This window comes from Columba livia, chromosome 4 (genome assembly GCF_036013475.1).
Source record: "Columba livia isolate bColLiv1 breed racing homer chromosome 4, bColLiv1.pat.W.v2, whole genome shotgun sequence".
In the NCBI taxonomy this organism is placed as follows: Eukaryota; Metazoa; Chordata; class Aves; order Columbiformes; family Columbidae; genus Columba; species Columba livia.
In genome coordinates this window covers 50,714,125-50,723,613 of record NC_088605.1, presented here as the reverse complement: position 1 = coordinate 50,723,613, position 9,489 = coordinate 50,714,125, and positions in this window count along the sequence as shown.

The following is a 9,489-nucleotide window of genomic DNA, read 5'->3' as shown; positions in this document are numbered from 1 at the left end:
GGTGAATCTCCATTTACAATATAATGTCCTGTTCTGAAGGTCTTGGTCTACATTTCATTATTCATCATGGGCTTATTCTCCTCATCTCTTATGCATCAGCTTTGCACCCACATAATCCTCATGGATTACATGCTGATAGCAATGTGAGAGAAGTAAATTGTCTCCGTAGAAGACGAGTGGCACAGGGGTTTTCCCATTGACATTTCTTATAATAACTTTTTCCTAAACAACTGTAGTTTGACAAGAGCTATTTTGTTAACTCTTTAACTAATGGCATGGGTTTATATCTCATTGCAGTGGTGAACCCATCTCTGAAACATAGCTCATATTCTGAGAAACTTCAGCACTGGGAGCTTATTCTAACAGTGTTGTAAAATCGCATTTGAGACCTGAAATGCTAATGTAGGAGCCTGTAATTCTGAGTATGTTTGATCCTGGCTTTAATGTTTCCCTACAAGAGTGAGTTGCGGAGCAGGTCTCAAAATGAGCAGAGGGAAGAGGAGCAGTAAATCAAATTTTGCCCTGTCCTTCATGTGGACAAATATATAGAAGTAATAACCATTGTTTACTGTGTCAGGCCAAAAGGAATGGGATGTTGCCCTTCCTGAATCTGTTTGTTGTGATGGGAGATGTACCTCCCCTCAGAGAGGTCCTCCTTTAAGAACTACTGGGCACAGTAAATCATGTAATGAGCTAATGTGCTGTATTTTCAAGAAGGAATGCAAGTTGTCACCAGGATTTAAAAAAAAATGAAAAGGGGCTAGAATGAAGCTTTTAATTCAATATACACAAGAGAAACTGGCTTGTCTGTACTATTAAAATGCATAATTTCAGGTGCCTTCACTGCATATGAGTATCTGTTTTCAAGGCAACTGATAAAGTGACACCATTTAATGTATCAAATTTACAAGGTTTTAAGGGAAAATTCTACAGAATTCCTTGCAGAGTAAGTATTAAGCTAATTCCTCTTCTGAGCTGCTGGTGCCGAAACAAATTTGAAGATGGTTCTGCAAATAAGCTAAGGGAATGTGTTGACTTTCTGGGTTGTGGAAGGAGAGGGAAATGCAAGGATGTGAAGCTGCTGCCCTCTATGCTGCTCAAACAGAGGGTGTTTAACTGGCAGGTAGGACATGTCCTGAGCCACATCCATTTTTAATCAAAATGAGGCAAAAGAGGCACCATACTGCCAAGGCAGTGAATTCTAAGCAGCTCTTGCTATTATAGGAAAGGAAGGAACACAGAGCCAGTCATGAATTTTTTAAACCATTCTGGTTTGGGTACTTAAGCCAGCTTTCATTCTGGCTGCATGTGATCTGAGCTTCAGCCCAATCTTTTTTAATAGAATAGGTAATGCCAGGGAGGGAGGACAAGGCACACGTAGGTTGCCTCATGCAATGAGCTTTATGTCTGTCTTAAAGATGCCCTGACTTAAAACAGCATTCTGTTACTGGGAGAGAAAAAAAGAAAGACGCACATCCATAGGATGGCAGTAAACCACAACATGTTCCCTACATGTTTGCAGTAATCATAAAAAAAGGTCATGTAGCTATGACACACAAATCTGCGTTTGGTTTCTACACTGTCTGTAAGACCACAAATAACTTGTTTATCCTATCAACACATTGTTTTTCCATCTACAATGTGTATATGTGTGTGCACGCATAGGAAGGGCATCTTGCTGATCATGCAGGTGTTGGTGTGGATAAATATAACAGAATCACAGAATCATTTAGTTTGTAAGAGACCCTCAAGATCATCGAGTCCATCCAACACTGGCACTAACCCATGTCACTCATGGAGTGTAGTGTCTGGCTCTGCAACAGCGGAGGATCTGCACTGCAGTCCAGGGTGCATCCGAATGATTTTTGCTCTTGTAGGAAACCTTACTGAAACTTTTTCCCCTTCAGAGAGTTGCAGGGTTTTTTTCTCCAAGGTAACAGCAAAGATGCTGACAAATTCCTGTTACCAGCCCTCTCTGTTAGGTTAACAGTTGGACTTGGCAATCTTGAGGGCCTCTTCCAACCAAAAAATTATTCTCTTTGGGAAGAAGGAACATGCATGGGAGAAAGGACATGCCACAGACCAGGTAAATCTGATTCCTCTCTACATACCTGCTGGCCTGAAAGTGCCCAACCTGAGCATTTCTCATTTCTTCCTCAACCCTGAAGTTGCACAACTTCAGGCTCAGCTTCATGCTGGGTAAGAGAAAGTGTGGGCTCCCAGAGAAGGAAGGTGGTGTTGGGACAGCGCAGGAAATAAGGCAAGAATGAGAAACTGCAGAAGAGGTAAAAAAGCAATGCAGGAAATAAAAATATTTTTAAGAAGGTCTCTGAAAATAAGCAACCATTCATAAAAGGCTGAATCACATAAATGCTGATCTGTAGATAGCTGCACACCAAGGGAGGGGAGAAGTGAGAAATCAGAGGAGGAACAAGGCACCTAGAGACCGGGTCTGCCTCTGGGTGTATAGAAGCCTGGCTGGATGCTCTCTGGTTCATGGACTGAAGAATGAGGCTTTCTCCTGCACCCATCTAGCCTATTGACTCACCAGCTGAAGAGATGAAAACTGATTTAACTGATGGGTCTGAGGGCCCATTTCTGCACCAATTCACCTTGCAGAGTGCTGACAGAAGAAGGACTGGGTTTCAGATTATTCCAAAAATCTACGTTGAGCATTGAATTAGGTTTCATGTTCCTGAACAGCAGAGGGCTGCTACCAGATGATTTATGTAGTGCCAGTGTTAGGTTAATGGACTCAATTTTGAGGATTTCTTCCAACCAAAATGATTCTGTCATTTTCTTCCAACCAAAATGATTCTGTGTCATTTCTCTAACCCTCCTGCCATACGCAGTCTCATCAGTTAAGTCTTGTTTTGATTTAACAAACAATAAGGTTTCTGGGGCATGGACTGTCATTTTCTACATCTGTATACACAGGGTGCTGGTTTCAGTCCAATGGCCCTAAGTACTAACTCTAACAAAGCTGATGTGAAAGATCTGCCAAGGGGCTGGGAGGACTGAAGGGAGACAACAGAGGCTTGTGAACTCAATATGTGGGTCTGCAAGGGGACACTTGAAATGCTTGAAAGAGTTAACATCCATGGGGCTGTTCCTGAAACTGGGACTCCTCCCTCACAGTCCTTATTTCTGCCCCTCACCTCCCCTCTATCTTACCATCTACTGAGCAGTTGTCCTAGTCCCTGCCACACGTCTCTGAAAGCACACCTCAGCTGGATGGAGAAAACCGCTGTTGAGCTCTACATGAAGGCAGACCGCCAAGAGAAGCACAGAGAGAAGTGGAATTGTTGAAGCCCTTATAATTAGTAACTAAGGTCTCAAGAGAAAAATACTGCTGCAAAAAGGTCTGAAATACTAAGGAAAAAAAATAATGGAGAGAGCGAGGAGACAGTCACTTGGAAAGATCAAGGACCAGCTTGCTCCAAGAATCAGTGAAGGCCAACCCATCACCTCCTGGCTGGTGAGTGCTCAGCAGGCATCTTGGGCAGGGGGGTGTGAGTGCATTAATGCTTAGCTGGGAGTCCCAGCTAAGGGGATAAGCAAAGATCAGTTGGTCCTACCTGGGTATTGTATGTCTTAGCCAACAAGTAACTGCTCTGTGCTAAGTAATCCATTTTCTCTTTGGGCATTGCAAGAAAATGCTGAAACAAGAGTGATTCAGAGAGGAGCATTCTCACTAGTATATGCACTCTGCTCATTTTATTTCTGTTTCCTGTGTGTGCAGGCGTATAGAAAGTTTCTTACCTTCAAAGCACTGTCTTTATTTTGTCCAAAATATCTGAGTAGCCAACAGTCTTTTGTTTGTATTATAGATAGTTTGTTTGCTGGACTGCATTTTCAGTAGCAGCAAGTCATTTCTTGATGGGCTGTCCCAGTGATCCCAGTCTTAACAACTGAGAAGATTAATTGCAGTAAGTGGCAGGTGTCTAAATTGTAGGTGGGATGATCTAACTTTCCTCCACAAAGATTACAGCATTCACTCTTGAATATCTACGTGCTTGAGAGATACAGACAAATGTTCTGAAGTTCAGAGATGACCCAAAAGTATTAAGAACTGTGATGGATTGCCTCCTTGAAGAAAGATTAAAGAAGTTAAATATATTATGTATGTGTCAGCTAAGGGGAAGGAAACTTTTAATTTCCACGTATCTGAAAGAGTGTAAACATGCAGGAGGACTACAAATTACTTAGTGGGCACAAGGGAATATGAAGAACAATGGGATTAAAAAAAAAAAAGAGAGAGAGAAAGAAAACTATAGTAAGACAGGGAGAAGGAAAGTTGGTGTTCCTTGAGAAGCAGGGGAAGTTTGATGTGTAGGAGGCACTGTGACAGCTAAAGCTGTTGGTTGCTTTTGTGCTGAGCCCTGCACAAGAGACACAGACCTTCAGCTTTGTCCATACACAAGGCTGTGGGGCTGGTGACATGTCCCAATGAGCTGCTTCTGAAGCACCCTAAACCCAGGCGATCCAACAGGTGACACTGAGCAGCTGTTTAAGACTGCATCAGTACAGATTTGTCTATGAATGTGACTGTTTTCATAGACATGAAGAAAAACTTTAGCTGTGGCTCATTTTATCACTGAGCTGGTTGTCTGTGAGCTGCCTGCTTTGATTATGGCATATATTTAAGGTGTGGTTTGCCTAACTCTCATGTTTTATCTACTGCTTGATTTGATAAAAGCTTTTCAGACTAAGAAAATTAATGACTAGCAGTTAATATAGGGTCACAAGATGAATGCTCTGGTAAGTATTTTGTAAGAGAATCTGCAGGCAGTGCATTGTTCTACTGTAGCACTCTCACATCATCTCTGTGTTGTCCATCTGTGCTTCCCTTGTAGTTTCCTGGAGAGAACAAAGCCATGAATTCCTGGGTATTGCTTGCAGATGGGAATACAGAGGTACGCTAGGAAAGAGAGTTTGCTGGTGCTTGCAATGCACTGGGATCTGAAACAGCATTGTTTTCCCACTCAATTTGTTTTTATTCTGGCAAGATGGCAGAGAAGACATAAAATGTTAAGGGATGTTTGCAGGGGAGGCCATCCTGTGCCTTGAGCGAATTATAGAGCATGTTGTTTAATGCAGCACATGTTGCTCTCTGGACTATCAATCTCCTGTCGGAGTGTGATCAAAGGGCAGTATGTCTTTTGTCCTCTGTCAGAGCTTTTGGAGTCTGTCCCCACATTATTGCACAGGCAGTGTAAGAACAGAAATTCACGCATGGAAGAAAAACAGGTCACTAAATCAACTATAATGCCAAATAACAAATAACTGTTTTAAGAATTATGGTGATTTTGAAACATTATCTCCTTCTTAATGGATCTAGAGCCCGTTAAAGATTTTTTTCAGTAGCCTGTTTATTGAAGCAACTGTATTAGATGATCAGAACACTAATGCTCTCTGTTAAAGTTTATTGATGGTAAACAACATGGAATAATAGCAAATTTCATGAATCCTGCCTTTTGGAAAATGCAACAGAGGTGGTACTTATTTGTATTTGATAGATGCTGCTCAGCACACAGGCAACGTTTGGCAATTGGTGGGTGAGACCTGCAGAGAAACACTGCACTTTGCTCGCTGCACCTTGGCTGAGAAATGTCTGACAAGTCGGTGTGTTGGGTCTGACTTCAGAACGATACGGCCCTGGTCGCTCCCACTGATGTCCGTCCATGTTGCCAAAGCTGTGAAGCTTTGAAAACCAAGCTCCAGGGCAGATGGGAGGCTAAGTCAGTGGGAAACTTCTTCCTCTTCATCAATGATTCATCTTATGTGCTGGCCCTGCTCTGGCAGGAGTTTGTGCTGCCTTTGCTTTCTCCCAGATGTGTCTGGGGATCAGGCTCTGCTCTATCAAAAGCTCTGCAGGGCCTTTACATTTAATTGCAAGCAAAGACCAAACGTTTTGGAGCTCTACTACATTGTCAGCTGGTGATAAGGCAGTTTTGAATTTTGCTTCTTGGCTTGTGTTATCATTAATGCAAAGGCTGAAAATAAGACCTTGTGTGATATTTCCAAATGACCACCTCTTGATTGCCAGTGTCTGATGCATGTTAATGACAGCCCAGCTCAGGAAAGACACGTGAGTGGCCACATCTCCCTCTGTGTGCCCACTTCACCCCCCATGTTTGCTTCTCTCTCTCATCTGTTGGCTTGAACACAAAGAAACTTAAACCTGCTGCTGTCTAACTGCAGCACATGGCTACTTCTCCTGACTTGGAAATGCTTAACAAATACAATTAAACAGTGTACACACTACTTAACTAACTGCCAAAGAAAGACATCCAATCAATTGATGGTTTAACTCTTGGTATTACAAAAGAGGAGTTGGGGAATGAACCTCAGAGAATTGTTGGAATTAATTGAATAATTCAGCCTAGCATTAACATGATGAAAGAACAGATCCCCTGTTGGGAACGAATGTATAATGCATTCATGGATTGGATTTTTCTGCATACCTTTTATCATTCAGAGCAACTGCAGTTGAAATGGTGATGTGGAAACAATTAAAATTTAAACAAAGAACTTTTTTGTTGTTGTTTTTAAATAATTCTTTTTGAGGAAGAACCAATATTGCAAATACCTGATAGAATTTACAAGAGGGAGCTTTTTTGGTCTTTCAAAGTGGTATAGCAGCCGAATTCAGGACATAAACATAACCAACCTGTCTTTCCATGAGAAAGTGAGAGACTGCATTTCTCAACCATAAAAGAATAAAATTCTAAGCAGCATAATGGATTTTATTTACATAAGTTACATGGCTTACAACACTCCTCTAATACAACTTGTCATACGTAGCACATTGGTTCAACATAAATGGAAAGACAGGAGTAAAACCTTGCTTGGAGCCAGCTTTGTACAGATCATCTTGTTCCCATCTTGGCCCTTGATCTCCAGGAGGATACAGGTCTGCTGTCCAGGACGTGACTTCTGGAAGGCAAGAATTAAATCCCACAGAAGCTCTTCAGTCTGACTCTGGCCATCTTCTCTTCAGGATGGGAAATCAGTGCATCTGTCAGCTACTAGCAGAGGGTGTGGTGCCTCGCAAGTGTCTGCATGTTGGGATCTGACAGTCTGTGTTTGGAAGTTTTCTCAAAACAACCACCAAAGAAAAACATCAGCAGTGGATCTGGGTGTCAAAACCCATCTTTCTCTCTTCTATATACAAAACATATTCCCTTGGAGCACGAGGCACAACTTGTCTTTGAGAAGAAACCCAGACGCAGACCTTAGTTCTGCATGTTCTTTTTACCTTTTAATAGAAAAGGACAGTGCAAATTTTCTTTCTCAAGCAGATTAACAGAAAATCAACGGGGCACATCAGATTGACTCTGTGACAGAGAAAATGACCATGGTGTAAGTACATTTAAGAATCATATCTTTGAGCAATCTTTTTTGTGTTTTCTGATATTGCTTGTTTGATAGTGGAGCTGAGGAAGAAAGGGAACTTCCACCCATTAAAAAGAAAAGTCTCTTTTGAATCTATTATACACTCCAATCAAGCAGAAAAATTGAAATGCCATGATTTGTGCTCTTTCGCTACCTTCTTCTGTCTCCCAAACAGTACTATTTGGAAATAGTGATGCACTTTCAACACTTTTTAACAGAATATCTCAAAATATCTGTTTGGAGTTATTTACTGTTGCTTTGCTCAACCAGCTGGCAGAATCCCCTCACAAGTTCCAAGGTCAGTCCCATGATGCTCTAGCTAATGACACAGTGCCTTGGGAAAAGTGGTTGTGGATGTCTCCTGCCCCTCTTGTGTCCTGGGCTGAGCCCCTGGCTGACCACAGCTCCCAGGGGTTCCCAAACCACATCTGGAGACTCTATCACTTCTGGAATACTCCAGAGAAGAGGGAACAGGTTGGTCATTTCATCTTATCTGTGGCTATTGAATCTGGGAATTGCCTCTAAAGGTGAAGTGAGGCAGCTGCTCCTGTGGGCTTGATTTGGACTCTTCTATGTCTCCCCTGGTAACTTCACCTCCACTTGCAGAACAGGTGTCCCGAAATGGCTGGGGAGCATCTCCCACGGTGTGTCAGAGTGTTGGACCCAGAGCCAGTGGAGAAGGGCCTTGCACAACAGCTGCACTTGGTGTTAACAAATGTAAAGAGCCAAGCTTTGGCAGGGCAGAGGGCGTTACTTGCTTGCGTTGACAGCTCCAGCTCGATCCCAGTGCACTGTCAGTGATGGCACAAGGGGCAAGTGTCAAAAGCCAGCCAGGTTACTTTGCTGATGTCATGCTTTTAGTGCTTAGCAGCTGCAAAAAACAAGAGGTGCTGTCTGTTGACAGATTAGCCACCTTTCCATGTTGTAGGGGCCTTATGAGGTTTCAGAAAGCCTCAAGTAATTTGTAATCCTAGTGGAAGGAGAGCTCCAAGTGCAGAAATACAGAGCTAGGACAGCATTTGCAAAACACATGGCTTTTAAAACCAAGCGGATGTACTTCATCTTGCCCTCTTTTGGTCCTGACATTCTGGGGGTGAATTTGGCACTAGCTAGCTCCATCTTGTAGGTCACTTTTTCAGTTCTGGCAGACTCAAAAGCAGTTATTAAATTAGCCAACAGCTCTCCGTGCCCAAATCAGCAGTAACCAGGTCTCGTGGGACACCCTCCTGCTGCAAAGTGATGCACCTGCCCCAGAGGAGTGCAAAAGCCTCACATAGGCTTGCTTCCAAAATTGTTGCCTAGTGCCAACACAAATATATACTTCACTGTTCCATGTTGGGCAGTGTTCAGAGAAAGGAAGCCCTTTGCAATTAAATAATAGAGATGCTTCCAGACTGCAGCTCCAAGTGCTGCAGTTGCATGTTGGAAAACTTCTTAGTCTTTGGACTATTTGCATTGTGGCATTTGTAATTAATGATCTAATGAAGTAGTATGGTTTGGAGTTATGCTAGAAAAAAGAGGCCCTCCCCCCTGAATTTAGCAAAAAGCCAGGAGTGTGGTAGTACCTCTTTATTACTAAAGCTAATTCCTGGTACTTGCTTTCATATAGCCCCAGCTTGGGCCCTAAACAATGTTGTTTCACATGGAGAAAAATCCCCCATGTGCACATATAGTATGCATGTATTTGTTATTAACACCAAAAATGTATATGCGTCTTTGACTTGTGCTGTTTGTATGTATCACCATGTTTCTTGATGCCAAAATAACGACCAGAAACTTAGAAAATGTTCTTATGTGGGGGCTGATATTTATTGAGATGACAATGGTCTCAGTCTGACTGTTAAGCAAAGGACTGCAGAATGCTTCCAGATTCTGTATTCAAGGCCTTTGAGGGTCATTGGTTGGTTCAAGTTATTGCAAGATGCTTCTTCCAGGATGCCCCCCCCCGCTTAGATCATTTGTTTTATCTCTAGACAGCTGCAGTTTGCTGAGGTGAAGGGTACCCTTGGCTAGCATTTTTTTCACAAGCATAAAGAGGCAGATGAACACTGCAAATTCCCATAGAAACCATCTATTTAATTCCCTGAAGTT